This window comes from Thalassophryne amazonica, chromosome 12 (genome assembly GCF_902500255.1).
Source record: "Thalassophryne amazonica chromosome 12, fThaAma1.1, whole genome shotgun sequence".
Lineage (NCBI taxonomy): Eukaryota > Metazoa > Chordata > Actinopteri > Batrachoidiformes > Batrachoididae > Thalassophryne > Thalassophryne amazonica.
This window is the reverse complement of record NC_047114.1, coordinates 82,222,897-82,239,442: the sequence shown is the minus strand read 5'-3', so window position 1 is coordinate 82,239,442 and position 16,546 is coordinate 82,222,897.

Here is a 16,546-nt window from a genome sequence, read left to right as displayed (position 1 = left end):
TGAACTGAAACCAAGCGCATTAACCACTTGGCCACCACCCCTGCTATCTGATCAGACGTAATAATAATTCTAAAACAGATCAGAATCAAATTTATTGCCAAGTAAGTACTCACATACAAGGAATTTGATCTGGTGTGCATAAATAATAACTTGAATAGTTTATATATATATATATATATATATATATATATATATATATATATATATATATAGTTATTTAAATTAAGATCCTATTGTCTTATATACAATTTGTACATGTTCAATCAAGCCCATCTCTTTTGTCACATGATAATTTCAGGACCACAATGGAAATAAACGTTTGTGCTTTATTGTGTTATCCGTATCACATTGATACATTCACCTCTGTATGTTTATTGCAGAATAAACTCAGTCAGTCAATCATAAACAATATTTTACTTGTGTTTTAATGGCGAATGCATGAGAGCGTGCCTGTGCGCATACATACCTTTGACTGTGTGTGATGCGCGTGCACGCCGACGTCTGTGAGATGTCTTGTAAATGACTCCAGAGGTGTTATTGGATTACCAAAATAGCATTTTCAGTTTTAGAAGTGTTTATTTGTTGGTAGCTTTTACATAATATATGAGAAACATGTTAGATGTACTGAGAAATTCAGCGGAGTTAGCAGCCTGTGACATCACCACGCTAATGTCCGCTCGATGTCTTGTGCCACCTCACCCCAATAACATGAATACATGTTGTTACTATCTGCCTTATGCTTTAGAACAGGGGTGGCCAAGTTCGGTCCTCGAGAGCCACATTCCTGACACTCTTAGTTGTCTCCCCGCTCCAACACACCTGAATCCAATGAAAGGCTCATTAAAAGTCTGCTAACGAGTCTTTCATTGGATTCAGGTGTGTGTGGAGCAGGGGAGCCAACTAAGAGTGTCAGGAATGTGGCTCTCGAGGACCGAACTTGGCCACCCCTGCTTTAGAACCTCAGTGCTTCAAAACAAAGATACAAAAATTCTTTCATCCATCTTTCTGTTCAAGTCCTAAACTCTAACACAGGAAGAAGTAGCTCTGGTCCCTTTGGTTATATGACCATTTATTATTTTTCATTTAATTAATTAATTAATTTCAATTTCGATTTATTCCATTTTATTTCATTTATATAACACCAAATCAGCACAGCTGCCTCAGGGCGCTTCACACAAGTAAAGTCTAACCTACTTATATAAGATATGAAAACATGTTAGATTTACCCAGAAACACAGCGGAATAGCAGCCAGCAAAACCAGTCATGAGTCACAGTGCCTCTCTATTCTGACTGGCTGTCATCCCCCCCCCCCCCCCCCCCAAAAAAAAAGTGGATTAGCATGAGTAGGAAAAAATAGGAAACAGAATGTGATCTTTGACCTCTTAAAATTAGTTTAAAGTTATCCTCTTTGAACTTGTCCAAGGTCTTGTCCTAAGAATGTTCCCCATGAATTTGAAGACTGTGGCAGTAATAGGACTGGACTTACACTGAGTACAGGACAGACGAGAGACAGACGGGCAGACAAACTCAAAACTTTCGCAATACCCGATGGCCACATTTTGATGGCCTCGAGTAAATTTAATTAAAGCAGGTCTATTGTTTCAATCAAAAACTAAAAGAGAGAAAACAATCTTGCATTGACCACTAAGATGAGGTTTAAACCTAAACAGACCAGAGACTCATTTCAGACAACAGCAGGAATTGTTACTGTGTCAGACCGCTGATGTTCTGTCTGCACGCCGTCTGCAGACGTGATGATCAGACTAAGCTGCAGACACAACAGAAGCAGCAGCACACATCTGTCCATGGCTGAAAGAGTGACGAGTTTGACAGCTGCATGTTGTTTTTATGCCAACTGACTGATAATGACAAAAGACACACACACACACACACCCCCTCCTTATCAAAAAGCAATATGTGGCCTTGGCAGAAGAATAATGCTCTCTGAGTGCCTTTTAGTTACCTCCGCCAAGGAGGTTATTGTTTTCGGTCACGTCCGTTTGTTGTGTTGGTTTGGATTGTTAGCAGGATTACTCAAAAAATCCTCAACGGATTTCAATTAAATTTTTACCGGGGTGTATTTTGGCCTAACTTAGAAGTGATTAAATTTTGGTAATGATCCGGAACACGATCCAGATCCAGTAATTTTTTTAAGGATTCTTTATCATTGCAGGATAGGGGCAATTTCAACATTTTTGCATTAAACTTCATGAACACGGGCCACAAAGGCTGAACAAAATTAAGTTACGACACCAACAATAATTTAGCATTTGTTTCTCCTAATTGATAAACTTGTTGAAAAAAAAAAAAAAACGTGTAGTTCATGCAGTTTCTCTTTATAAATACTTTGCTGAAGATCTAAGGGTTTAACCTCTGGGGCAGACGCCATTGATACAATGGCTGAGACCAGCTTTACTAAATTATAAATAACTTTTTTAATGATATGAGATAGAAACTTACTTTTTTTTTTTGCTGAAAAGTTGCTTCTTGGACTTTCAAGCCACCGTCCACCAGCTTTGTACTCCTCATAGAAGCTGTGTGATGACGTGTGCAATGTGAGTGTCTAATCGAATTGTTCACCGTACATGTTTTCCAAAATCCAATCGTAAGGCAGATTCACCTCACTGACACACCAAAGATTGTTTTTAGGAGTGATGTTTCACTAGTTGGCCCATTTGAAGAGCCCCCTGGCTGCTTCAATGCGCCCTGCGCTATTACGCACAGCGAAAGTGAAAGTGAGCAGACGGAGAGCCTCTCATACAATCTCAGAAATGGTAAATGAACTGCATTTATATAGCGCTTTTCCATCTGCATCAGATGCTCAAAGCACTTTACAATTATGCCTCACATTCACCCCGATGTCAGGGTGCTACCATACAGCGCTCACCTACACACCAGGAGTAATAGGGGATTAAAGGCCTTGCCCAAGGGCCCTTAATGATTTTCCAGTCAGGCGGAGATCTTCTGGACTCAAGCCCAACACCTTAACCACTAGACCCCCCCTCCATAACCTCATGTGCTCAAACAGAGTGTGTGCGTATCAGGATTGCTCGACTACTTTTCCTGTGAATGTTACTGGATAAGCCTGTGGCAAGCTCTCTCGCTCCGGCGTAAAGCACTGTTTACCATATCAATGGAGCGAGGGGGGGAGGCCGCTCCTCAAACTGAATGAGCGTCGAAGTGTGGAATGTTGCTTTCAGTGCAGGAGAGAACAACACACAGTCAACTTCATAGAAGGAGAAGTTTGTGATGTGACCTTTGTGTAATAGCAGACAGAAATTGCTTTGAGATGAAGACAAACAAACACAAATGCACATTTTGAACAATATATACAAAATGGTCTATGCGTTTTGTTTGTCTTCATCTCAAAGCAATTTCTGTCTGCTATTACACAAAGGTCACATCACAAACACACAGTAAACTTCATAGAAGAAGTTTGTGATGTGACCTTTGTGTAATAGCAGACAGAAATTGCTTTGAGATGAAGACAAAACACATAGACCATTTTGTACAGTAGTGGTCAGAATAATATTAGTGCTATGTGACTAAAAAGATTAATCCAAGTTTTGAGTATATTTCTTATTGTTACATGGGAAACAAGGTACCAGTAGATTCAGTAGATTCTCACAAATCCAACAAGACCAAGCATTCATGATATGCACACTCTTAAGGCTATGAAATTGGGCTATTAGTAAAAAAAGTAGAAAAGGGGGTGTTCACAATAATAGTAGCATCTGCTGTTGATGCTACAAACTCAAAACTATTATGTTCAAACTGCTTTTTTAGCAATCCTGTGAATCACTAAACTAGTATTTAGTTGTATAACCGCAGTTTTTCATGATTTCTTCACATCTGCGAGGCATTACTTTTGTTAGTTTGGAACCAAGATTTTGCTCGTTTACTAGTGTGCTTGGGGTCATTGTCTTGTTGAAACACCCATTTCAAGGGCATGTCCTCTTCAGCATAAGGCAACATGACATATCCAAACTGTTCCATGATACCTGGTATGCGATATATAGGCCCAGCACCATAGTAGGAGAAACATGCCCATATCATGATGCTAGCACCACCATGCTTCACTGTCTTCACTGTCAACTGTGGCTTGAATTCAGAGTTTGGGGGGTCATCTCACAAACTGTCTGCGGACCTTGGACCCAAAAAGAACAGTTTTACTCTCATCAGTCCACAAAATATTTCTCCATTTCTCTTTAGGCCAGTTGATGTGTTCTTTGGCAAATTGTAACCTCTTCTGCACATGTCTTTTATTTAACAGAGGGACTTTGCGGGGGATTCTTGCAAATAAATTAATAAGACCTGGATTAATCATTTTAGTCACATAGCACTACTATTATTCTGAACACTACTGTATATATTGTTCAAAATGTGCATTTGTGTTTATTGTTTGAACCTTTTTGTTGTACAGTCTTTCACACAAGAGCCCAAATTACCTTTATAAAGTGTCAAAACAGTTGTTTATTTAGTTTGCTATGTGTTTTGGATAAATGTGTGTGGAAAATTATTTTCTACTTTAATTTTTCCTTTCTTGGTTCCGGGTTCAAATCCCACTCATGCCACATTCTCCATGTAATGTGGAGTTGCGTCAGGAAGGGCATCTGGCGTAAAACCTGTGCCAATTCAACATGCAGATCCACCTTGGATTTGCTGTGGCGACCCCGAGTGCAAACAAGGGAGCAGCTGAAGGGACTTACGTACTTTTTCCGTTCTTATTTCTGATTGTAAACCTTTATTACACTTATAAAACACAACTATAGCATATATATTTTGGTTGTCCTGAAAAAAAAAAGACAAAACTTGATTATGGGATGCAGGGAGAGCTTGTTACAGCAATAATAAAACATTTATGCCAGGCAGTTGAACTGTCCAAAAAATGCCCGCGGACCCCAGAGGTTAACCACTGAATCTGAAACTGACGGTAGATGCGTGAAACAATGTGGAATAAGTCTCTTGCCAAAGGGTATTCCATGTGGCGTCAGTGATCCTATGGCCTTGGGGGAAGGTTTGCGCTCTCCAAGGCTTGTAGCTTTTTTTTTTTCCCTAAGGACTGAGAGATGCAACCATGGTGGAGGAAGGGCCAAATGTTTACCGGGGTACAGGAAGCTGCCACTGCAAACTAGCTTTTGGAAAATAAATCAGATTACGTGAAATTCAAAGCCACATCTTCCAAGACAACACCATGTTCTGCAACATTCAAGAGTCAGTCTGCCCATATTGGGCTCACATTCTCAAGCGAAACCAATCAGACTGAAACAACTTTATAAGGTGCCTTTTGAGAGAAACTCTCAAAGACAAAGAGCTCAGACGTGCATATGTGGATGTAAGTACCAGTGTTGCCGCAGTTACTTTGAAAAAGTAATCCATTTACTGATTACTCCTTGAAAAAGTAACTTACTTTACTGATTACTCAATTGGAAAAGTAACTAAGTTAGATTACTAGTTACTTTTTTAGTTACTTTCCCCAGCTGCCAACAACAACCCCCTGCCATCTCAACATGACAATGAATACTTGTTTTGCCAAACTCACTTTATAGTCACCCTTTCTTGACTTCAATGAAAATAAATACTTGTTTTATAAAAAGTAAAATAAAGACCTCTTTCTTGACCTCATATTTAACTGTTGACAGCACTGTAACAGTAAAACTTGCAATTTCTAACCTACATTGTTTAGAAATGTAACAATTAAATTCTTTCTAACATTTTCTAACATTTAAATTCTCTCTAAACATTTTACTTGTCGAAATTAGTATTAGTTTAAGTATATTAGTAGTTGTAGTAAAAAAAAAGGCTTAAAAACTGACCTTTAATCTAGGGGTGTTGTGGGGGGCACATCCCTGCCCCCCGCCCCCATTCCATCTGGATTCGCCCCTGCATTGGCGTTTAAGCACAAAGAATGGATAACTTATTTATTCAGGAAACATGACCAGATTTACAGGTAGAAAGTTTTATTGCGTTTTCACATCATGTTGTCCTCAGAAAGAGAGTTTAGGTGCATTTGAGTGGAAAATAATGTTAGTTGTTGACGCATCGCGGAGGATCAGTGTTTTATAGCAGCAGATACGGAGCAGCTCGGAGAAAAAAATAGCATAAAAATGTCTTGTAAAGCTCAGTGCAGGTGTGGGTTTCTCAACCGCGGTTTAAGAGTAAGGACGAGTCGTAGCTGCTGCAAAAAACCACGAATGAAAAGGCTCGCAGCCCGCTTAAAGTGGCATTCAGTCAAACCCCTACCTCCTGCCCACGGACCAAGTTTAATGCTGCTATCGACCCACAATGCAAAAATAATAGTAACGCACAGTGACTTGGAGAAGTAACTTTAATCTGTTTACTGATTTGGAAAGATTAATGCGTTAGATTACTCGTTACAAAAAAAAAATAGTGGTCAGATTAGAGCATCACTGGTACAGATATTGACTGCAGTACACTACATGCAACATGTTTTCCAGTGTACTGGATAACACCATATTGTACTGGAAATGGATGCTCCTGCAATCCCACGTGAATTCATCTTCATAGATGAGGCTGGCTTCAACCTAGCAAAGACCAGAAGAAGGGGAAGAAACAACAATGGCCACAGAAGCCATTATAGATGTTCCTGGCCAACGTGGTGGGAACACCACAATGTATGTTGCCATCTCCATTATAACATGGTGTCCCTCCACCGTCATGCCAACCTTGGACCATACAACACAGCCCATATTCCTCACATTTCTGGACAGAGTCCACAACATTCTCATACCACCAGAGCATATGAATGATGCAGACCATCAAAGAAAACCAGTATGTTGTAGTATGGGACAATGTGAGCTTTCATTGTGCAGCCCCAGTCCAAAATTGGTTTGCTGACCACCCACTGTTTCTTGTGCAATACCTCCCACCATACTCACATTTCTGAACCCCTATAGAAGAGTTCTTTCGGCATGGTGGTGGTAGGTATATGACCGGCAGCCCTATGTATGCATTCCTTAGTGCAGGCTATAGAAGAGGCATGTGATGAAAATGATGCGGGTGCGATTCAGGGATGGATAAGGCGCTTCTTCCCTCGATGTCTGGCAGGGAATATTTGCCTGCGATGTGGACGAGGCGTTGTGGCCAGACCCAGCTGTGCAGCAAGATGCTGCCTAATTAGTTTTGTTGCCTATATTTTTTCTGCAATTTTCTTTTTCAGTTTATTGTTTTTATTTTTTGTGAGCATATTTTTTTCATTCTAGTGTAAATATATCTGCTGTGCATATGTTGCACTGTCCTGTTTGGGGAAAAATAACATGTTTCAACAGCATGTGTGTATCTGCAAATATTTCTGTACATGTGAACAATCTGAAGAATTTTCTACAAGTTGGACTATTTTAGGCAAGCATACTAAAGATGAGAGTGCTTTACATTATGCCAACAATGTGTAGTTGGTTACACAAAAATCTGGTTAGATGCATGACGTGTGTGACACTTGGTGCAAAAGTTGGATTTTGACAATGCGATATGCAGGTTTGGTTGCAGTGCTTCATTTTGCAGGCTATAGGAGTTATTTCGCAGTTTGGGTGTGGTTTTGTGAATAGTGTTAAGTATTTTGATAAAACCACACTAGGTTGCAAAATTGTGTTTGTGCAATTGGAAAAAACTAGTGTTTTCAGCTGAAACCATGAAAATATGAATTTATAAAGAATCCACTATCAGCATCACACACATTGATAGATCTGCTTCCTTCCCTATCCTCTGAGACAACATGCTGCACATCAGCAAAGGTTTCAACACACCGAACTGTGCAGAAGTTTTAGCCAGGCTTGAATTTGTGTAAAAATTTCAGGTCCAAAGTTTCCCCCCTTTAAGAAAATCATATAAAATGTCTAACTGGCTTTATTTATGGGGAAAAGAAAGGGGGGGGGGGACTTGAAATGTGACTAATCAAGGAATAAACCTTGTTAGCAAGTCCCTTTGGCGACTCACTTGTTTGCACTCAGGGTCACCAAGGCAAATCCAAGGTGGATCTGCATGTTGAATTGGCACAAGTTTTATGCTGGATGCCCTTCCTGATGCAACTCCACATTACATGGAAAAATGTGGAAGGGGTGGGATTTGAAGAGTTAGTTTGAAGAGAAGAGGTGTGTTATTGTATAAGGAAGTCTGGAGTGGCAAATAAGTATGTAAGGGTGGTGCAGGACATGTACAAGGATAGTGTGAGAGCAGTGAGATTCACAGTAGGAATGACAGCTACATTTCAAGGGGGAAGTGGGAATACATCAAGGATCAGCTCTGAGCCCTTTCTTGTTTGCACTGTGATGGACAGGTTGACAGACGAGATCAGACAGAAGTCTCCATGAACTATGATGTTTATAGATGACATTGTTTATTGTTTAAAAGATTGCTGTACTCTCAGTACAGATTGTCATCTGTAGTGAGAGTAGACAGCAGGTTGAGATGAGGCTGGAGAGGAGTAGATACACTCTGGAGAGAAGGGGAATGAAAGTCAGTTGGAGCAAGATGAAGTCTGTGTGTGAGTGAAGGGGAGCCTGTGGAATAGTGTGGTTGCAAGGAGTTGAGGTGGTGAAAGTGGTTGAGTTTAAATACTCAGATCAACTGTTTCAAGTAATGGAGAGTGTGGTAGAGAGGCGAAGAAGAGAGCCTGGAGTGATTCATAGAATAATAGTAATAGAAGATAATCTACAAGAGTGAAAAGGAAAGTTGGAGACAAAGTCAGAGACGTCATATTCAGATGGTTTGGGCACGTCCAGAGAAGACAGACAGGGTGTATGTACTGAGAGAGGAATGCTGAGGATGGAATAGGAGAAGTAGAGGAAGTCCAAATCTTTGTGAGACCTGGACTCTAACCAGTATCCTCAGGCCCACAATGGACATTGTTGGTGTGAGATTTCTCTAGAGAACTGGTACAGCTTTTGTTAATTTTTGTGAAATGATTGGTCAGTTTGACTACGAGTGGAAATGTTGTCATCTTAAACCACTAAAATATTGCAGCATTAAGGATTAAGGCAATTAATTAAGGTAATTGTAACTTGGGTTTCACACACATTCAAAGATTATCTGACTGTTTTAAATGATTTCACTTCAAACTTTCAGTTAAAACCAGCTGAAATAACTTTTATGTTTATCAAGAGTTAGACTGACACACCACCATGTGGCACATAAAGGCACATAAAATGCAGTAGGAGCTGTCTCCATCTAGTGGCCACATTGCACAGCACGTGAAATAAATCAGAAACACTGCATTTAGTTCTTGTTGTTTTGTTTGTTTTATTTTTAAGTAAATGAATGTTAAACTAATTCACTTTGTTTGTAGAAAACAAAACATCCAAAATGTCATGAATTGCTGGCTATTTTACATTGTCTCGTGATCTGCAGGAAAACAAGCCACAGAATCACTGAGATAACACAAACTGCAGCTTGAACATAATCATTTAAAGCCCCTCCCCTTTATTTTTGTGATCTGATGTCATGTGGCGTAGGGGATGGATGTACAATGACGACTTTATTGCCCTGAGAAAGAAAGCGAGAGAGTCAGTAATGTTCAGACTAAGATGTCAGGAAGCCACAAACTAACAATCTGCATTTACCATGACTGAGCAGCCTCCTGGTAGGAATCTACATCCTTTAGAAGAACTTTGGTCCCGACCTTTTCTTATCTGCAACAGAATTAAAATAATTAAAAACCTGCCTGTCATTCAGTCACACTGTGAAATGTGATTGTTTGATTGTTTCTGTGCAAACTTGAACCTTCCATCATATTTAAACCTTGTGTGTATCTTTAAGCAGACTAAAATAAATATCCTCCAAATGTTGGCATGTGGTTAAAGTGTGACCTTGGCGTGCGACCTTGACCAGCATAGTCCCATGAGGGGTTTTGTACGATGTCTAACAGTTTAGCGTGGTATTTCATGCATATGACTTTGAACTTCCACACGCATGTGCATCGGACATTAGGCTTTGAACAACAATGATAGGTACAAAGTAAATTTCCTTTTTTACCCGAGAGCATCAAATATGGCCATCAGGTATTGCGAAGGCTTTGCGTCTGTCCGTTTGTTCGTCTGTGCTCAGCATAAATCCAGTCCTATTACTGCCACAGTGTTCAAATTCACAGGGAACATTCTTGGGACACAGAACATGGACAAGTTCAAAGATGGTGAACCTTGACATATTTTAAGAGCTATTTTAAGAGGGTAAAATGTCACATTCTGTTTCAATCTGTTCAGTTTAGTTTTTGAGTGGGGGGGAGATTTATTGCCATGTAAGTACTCGCATACAAGGATTTTGATCTGGTGTGCATAAATACACTCAACAAAAATATAAACGCAACACTTTTGGTTTTGCTCCCATTTTGTATAAGATGAACTCAAAGATCTAAAACTTTTTCCACATACACAATATCACCATTTCCCTCAAATATTGTTCACAAACCAGTCTAAATCTGTGATAGTGAGCTCTTCTCCTTTGCTGAGATAATCCATCCCACCTCACAGGTGTGCCATATCAAGATGCTGATTAGACACCATGATTAGTGCACAGGTGTGCCTTAGACTGCTCACAATAAAAGGCCACTCTGAAAGGTGCAGTTTGTTTTATTGGGGGGGATACCAGTCAGTATCTGGTGTGACCACCATTTGCCTCATGCAGTGCAACACATCTCCTTCGCATAGAGTTGATCAGGTTGTCAATTGTGGCCTGTGGAATGTTGGTCCACTCCTCTTCAATGGCTGTGCGAAGTTGCTGGATATTGGCAGGAACTGGTACATGCTGTCGTATACGCCGGTCCAGAGCATCCCAAACATGCTCAATGGGTGACATGTCCGGTGAGTATGCCGGCCATGCAAGAACTGGGACATTTTCAGCTTCCAAGAATTGTGTACAGATCCTTGCAACATCGGGCCGTGCATTAGCCTGCTGCAACATGAGGTGATGTTCTTGGATGTATGGCACAACAATGGGCCTCAGGATCTCGTCACGGTATCTCTGTGCATTCAAAATGCCATCAATAAAATGCACCTGTGTTCTTCATCCATAACAGACGCCTGCCCATACCATAACCCCACTGCCATCATGGGCCACTCGATCCACAACATTGACATCAGAAAACCACTCACCCACACGACGCCACACACGCTGTCTGCCATCTGCCCTGGACAGTGTGAACCGGGATTCATCCGTGAAGAGAAGACCTCTCCAACGTGCCAAACGCCAGCGAATGTGAGCATTTGCCCACTCAAGTCGGTTACGACGACGAACTGGAGTCAGGTCGAGACCCCGATGAGGACGACGAGCATGCAGATGAGCTTCCCTGAGACGGTTTCTGACAGTTTGTGCAGAAATTCTTTGGTTATGCAAACCGATTGTTTCAGCAGCTGTCCGAGTGGCTGGTCTCAGACGATCTTGGAGGTGAACATGCTGGATGTGGAGGTCCTGGGCTGGTGTGGTTACACGCGGTCTGCGGTTGTGAGGCTGGTTGGATGTACTGCCAAATTCTCTGAAACGCCTTTGGAGACGGCTTATGGTAGAGAAATGAACATTCAATACTCGAGCAACAGCTCTGATTGACATTCCTGCTGTCAGCATGCCAATTGCACGCTCCCTCAAATCTTGCGACATCTGTGGCATTGTGCTGTGTGATAAAACTGCACCTTTCAGAGTGGCCTTTTATTGTGGACAGTCTAAGGCACACCTGTGCACTAATTATGGCGTCTAATCAGCATCTTGATACGGCACACCTGTGAGGTGGGATGGATTATCTCAGCAAAGGAGAAGTGCTCACTATCACAGATTTAGACTGGTTTGTGAACAATATTTGAGGGAAATGGTGATATTGTGTATGTGGAAAAAGTTTTAGATCTTTGAGTTCATCTCATACAAAATGGGAGCAAAACCAAAAGTGTTGCGTTTATATTTTTGTTGAGTATAATAAGGTGTGAGGGACACCACATTTACTGACTGTACTAATGTTAGTCACAAAACCTACTGTACCTCAGGAAATGTGCTGACGAGCGTGAGACCTCACCCCCTCCTCTTTCACAGACCATGGCATCAAAACCTGGTACGGTCTCTGCATCCAAGATGATGAGATGGCTCTCGAGACGACGATCTCACCCGTCTGGTCACAAGGTCGAGTCTCCGGCAAATACACACTGTGTACTCCAGACTTAAATGCAACCATGCCCCAATCCATGTAGATGCACCACAGCTGTGAGTCCTGACGAGCTGCACATGACCAGCCTCAGGTGATCAGGGTGAGGTCCTGATAGCTCAGCCACACAGCAACTCAGTCCTGAACGCAAGCCACCTGGAAGGAAAAACAAAAGACAGAACAGAAGACAGAAACAAAAGGCAGCCAGGCACCCCCAGCCATACAACAGTTCTTTGGCAAATTGTAACCTCTTCTGCACATGTCTTTTATTTAACAGAGGGACTTTGCGGGGGATTCATGCAAATAAATTAGCTTCACACAGGCATCTTCTAACTGTCACAGCACTTACAGGTAACTCCAGACTGTCTTTGATCATCCTGGAGCTGATCAGTGGGTGAGCCTTTGCCATTCTGGTGATTCTTCTGTCCATTTTGATGGTCGTTTTCCGTTTTCTTCCATGCGTCTCTGATTTTTTTTTGTCCATTTTAAAGCATTGGAGATCATTGTAGATGAACAGCCTATAATTTTTTTGCACCTGCATATAAGTTTTCCTCTCTCCATTCAATTTTTTAATCAAACTACGCTGTTCTTCTGAACAATGTCTTGAACGTCCCATTTTCCTCAGGCTTTCAAAGAGAAAAGCATGTTCAACAGGTGCTGGCTTCATCCTTAAATAGGGGACACCTGATTCACACCTGTTATTATTGTGAACACCCCCCTTTTCTACTTTTTTTTTTTACTAATAGCCCAATTTCATAGCCTTAAGAGTGTGCATATTATGAATGCTTGTGTTGTGTGGGCCGCTGAAGAGGAGGTACTGCTGGCCCACCACCAGATGGTGCCCTGCCATGCGGGCACCTTTTTGCCCTGAAGAGGGCGCACTGGCCTGTTGGCCTCTTTTGGCACCACCAGGTGCGCACCGTTAGGCTGTCAGCTGTTTTTCATCATCATCAGCCACACCATAAAAGCCTGGGAGAGACACCATAACTCTGCCGAGTTATCAGCTTACCTCACAGGTAAACCAACTCAGCCTTTTGTGCCGTACGCACATTCGTTGTTACTGAAGTCTTTGCAATTGTTATTTGTATACTTGCAGGTTGTAGCTGGGTTTGTTGGAAGTTTGGAGGAGCTGGCGTCTCCACTCCTCACTTCTTATTTACTAAGTATAACAATTGACACTGCACGTTTTCAAGTTTTCCTCTGCACTCTGGGAGTTATTGGATTTTTCCCGCAGGAGGTTTACTGTGTTTGCTGACTGTTTGCTGAGTGTACGCACACCCACGTTAATCTGTTTTTGCTCCTGCCAGCAGTACCGGTCCGACAGCCTTGAATGGTGGCCACCTGGGGTTTCAGGTCTTGGCAGTTCTGGTGGATTGCGGACCTCCGGCTGGTGGTGGGACTACGTGGGTCCCGGCTCTTCTCTGGATAGGCGTCTCCTACCCTTGGGCCTGCCAACGTGTCACCATTTATTACTAAATTGGACTTTGCATATTTGAAACCTTGTTTGCACCTTTGCATAATAAATTGTGATTTATTCGTATCCTATTGACCGCTCATTTACGCCCCCTAACGTGGGTCTGTGCATTCACTTTCTCAACAGCTTGGTCTTGTTGGATTTGTGAGAATCTACTGAATCTACTGGTACCTAGTTTCCCATGTAACAATAAGAAATATACTCAAAACCTGAATTAATCTTTTTAGTCACATAGCACTACTATTATATATATATATATATATATATATATATATATATATATATATATATATATATATACGAGGTCTGTGAGAAAAGTATCCGACCTTTGTCGGATGCTTGTCCTCTGACACTCCAAAACGGAGGTGTTCTTTGTCTTGCTCCATCAGCGAATCCGTCGTGACGCGCGAAGCCTCCGCGCGGCTTTCCATGACAAAATCTCTTGTTAAAAGTGAAATCTGCCGGAAAATGGCTGATGTCCAGCTCTTGTGATAACCAGAGAAATTGCACACGACGGTCCTGGATCCATACATCCATCCGTTTAGAAATGATCTGGTGGTTTCTGCCTGTCGATTGCGGCTCGGAGCGCGGCGCGCCGTGCGCCATTGTGGGCCGTCCTTAAAGCGGTAGTAACACTCGTTAATCTCTGTGAAGCCCATAAAATTTTCACCGAAAGCCATCTGAATTTTCCGAATGGTTTCCAGCTGCCTGTCTCTAACAGTTTCTGAAAAAATTATGATGGAACAAAGCCCAAATCATTCCGCCATTTCCTCGCAATGAAAAAACGACGAGAGGGGTGGACCAGTGCTCACTCAAAGCCTGCCCACAGGTGAATGATGCAACCGACAGGCGTGAAAAAACTCACGCATGCGCACGAAGGTTCAAGCTTGGCTGACGTAAAAACATATGAATCAAATCCATATATTTTTTGCATAAAATAAAAGGTCGGATACTTTTCTCACAGACCTCGTGTGTATATATATATATATAAGTTTTGTAATTTACATTAAGATTCTATTGTCTTATATAAAATTTGTTCATGTTTAACCAAGCCCATCTATTTTGTCACGTGAAAATTTCACTAAGGTGTCAGGAAGCCACAAAATAACAATTTGCTTTTACCAAGACTGAGCAGCCTCCTGGTTGGAATCCACATCCATGTGAACATTTGTCCTGATCTTTATTCACTTGCAACAGAAACAATAATTAAAAACCTGTCATTCAGTCACACTGTGAAATGTGATTCTGTTTGATCATTTCTGTGCAAACTTGAAGCTTCCATCATATTTAAACCTTGTGTGTATCTTTAAGCAGACTAAAATAAATATCCTCTAAATGTAAGCATGTAGTTAATTTGACCTTGGCGTGTGACCTTGACACAAACATTCCCATGAGGAGTTTTGTATGATGTCTAACAGTTTAGCGTGGTATTTCATGCATATGACTACACGCATGTGTAGCGCGCATTAGGTTTTGAACAACAATGATAGGTACAAAGTGAATTGGGGTATTTTAAGAGGTTAAAAAGTCACATAGAGCTGCACCGTGACGTCACAGTCTGGTTGCTTGCTGCAAACTCTGTTTCATTTGTGTGTAAATATAAACTCTTTGTCATATATTGTGTGAAAGCTAGCAAGAAATATACAGATCTAAAACTGGAAATGCTGTTTCTGGAACCAAATGACACCTGTGAAATGATTTAAAAGACATTTAGTGCCTGTACGTCTGCTAACCTGCTCTTTTGAAAACCTCATTTTCATATATTATGTAAAAGCTAGCTACAAATAAACACTTCTAAAACTGAAAATGACATTTTTGTAACCTGATAACACCTATATATATATATATATATATATATATATATATATATATATATATATATATATATATATATACACGCAACAAAAATATAAACGCAACACTTTTGGTTTTGCTCCCATTTTGTATGAGATAAACTCAAAGATCTAAAACTTTTTCCACATACACAATATCACCATTTCCCTCAAATATTGTTCACAAACCAGTCTAAATCTGTGATAGTGAGCACTTCTCCTTTGCTGAGATAATCCATCCCACCTCATAGGTGTGCCATATCAAGATGCTGATTAGACACCATGATTAGCGCACAGTTGTGCCTTAGACTGCCCACAATAAAAGGCCACTCTGAAAGGTGCAGTTTTATCACACAGCGCAATGCCAGAGATGTCGCAAAATTTGAGGGAGCGTGCAATTGGCATGCTGACAGCAGGAATGTCAACCAGAGCTGTTGCTCGTGTATTGAATGTTCATTTCTCTACCATAAGCCGTCTCCAAAGGTGTTTCAGAGAATTGGGCAGTACATCCAACCAGCCTCACAACTGCAGACCACGTGTAACCACACCAGCCCAGGACCTCCACATCCAGCATGTTCACCTCCAAGATCGTCTGAGACCAGCCACTCTCGAACAGCTGCTGAAACAATCGGTTTGCATAACCAAAGAATTTCTGCACAAACTGTCAGAAACCGTCTCAGGGAAGCTCATCTGCATGCTCGTTGTCCTCATCGGGGTCTCAACCTGACTCCAGTTCGTCGTCGTAACCGACTTGAGTGTGCAAATGCTCACATTCGCTGGCGTTTTGCACGTTGGAGAGGTTCTCTTCACGGATGAATCCCGGTTCACACTGTTCAGGGCAGATGGCAGACAGCGTGTGTGGCGTAGTGTGGGTGAGCGGTTTTCTGATGTCAGTGTTGTGGATCGAGTGGCCCATGGTGGCGGTGGGGTTATGGTATGGGCAGGCATCTGTTATGGACGAAGAACACAGGTGCATTTTATTGATGGCATTTTGAATGCACAGAGATACCGTGACGAGATCCTGAGGCCCACTGTTGTGCCATACATCCAAGAACATCACCTCATGTTGCAGCAGGATAATGCACGGCCCCATGTTGCAAGGA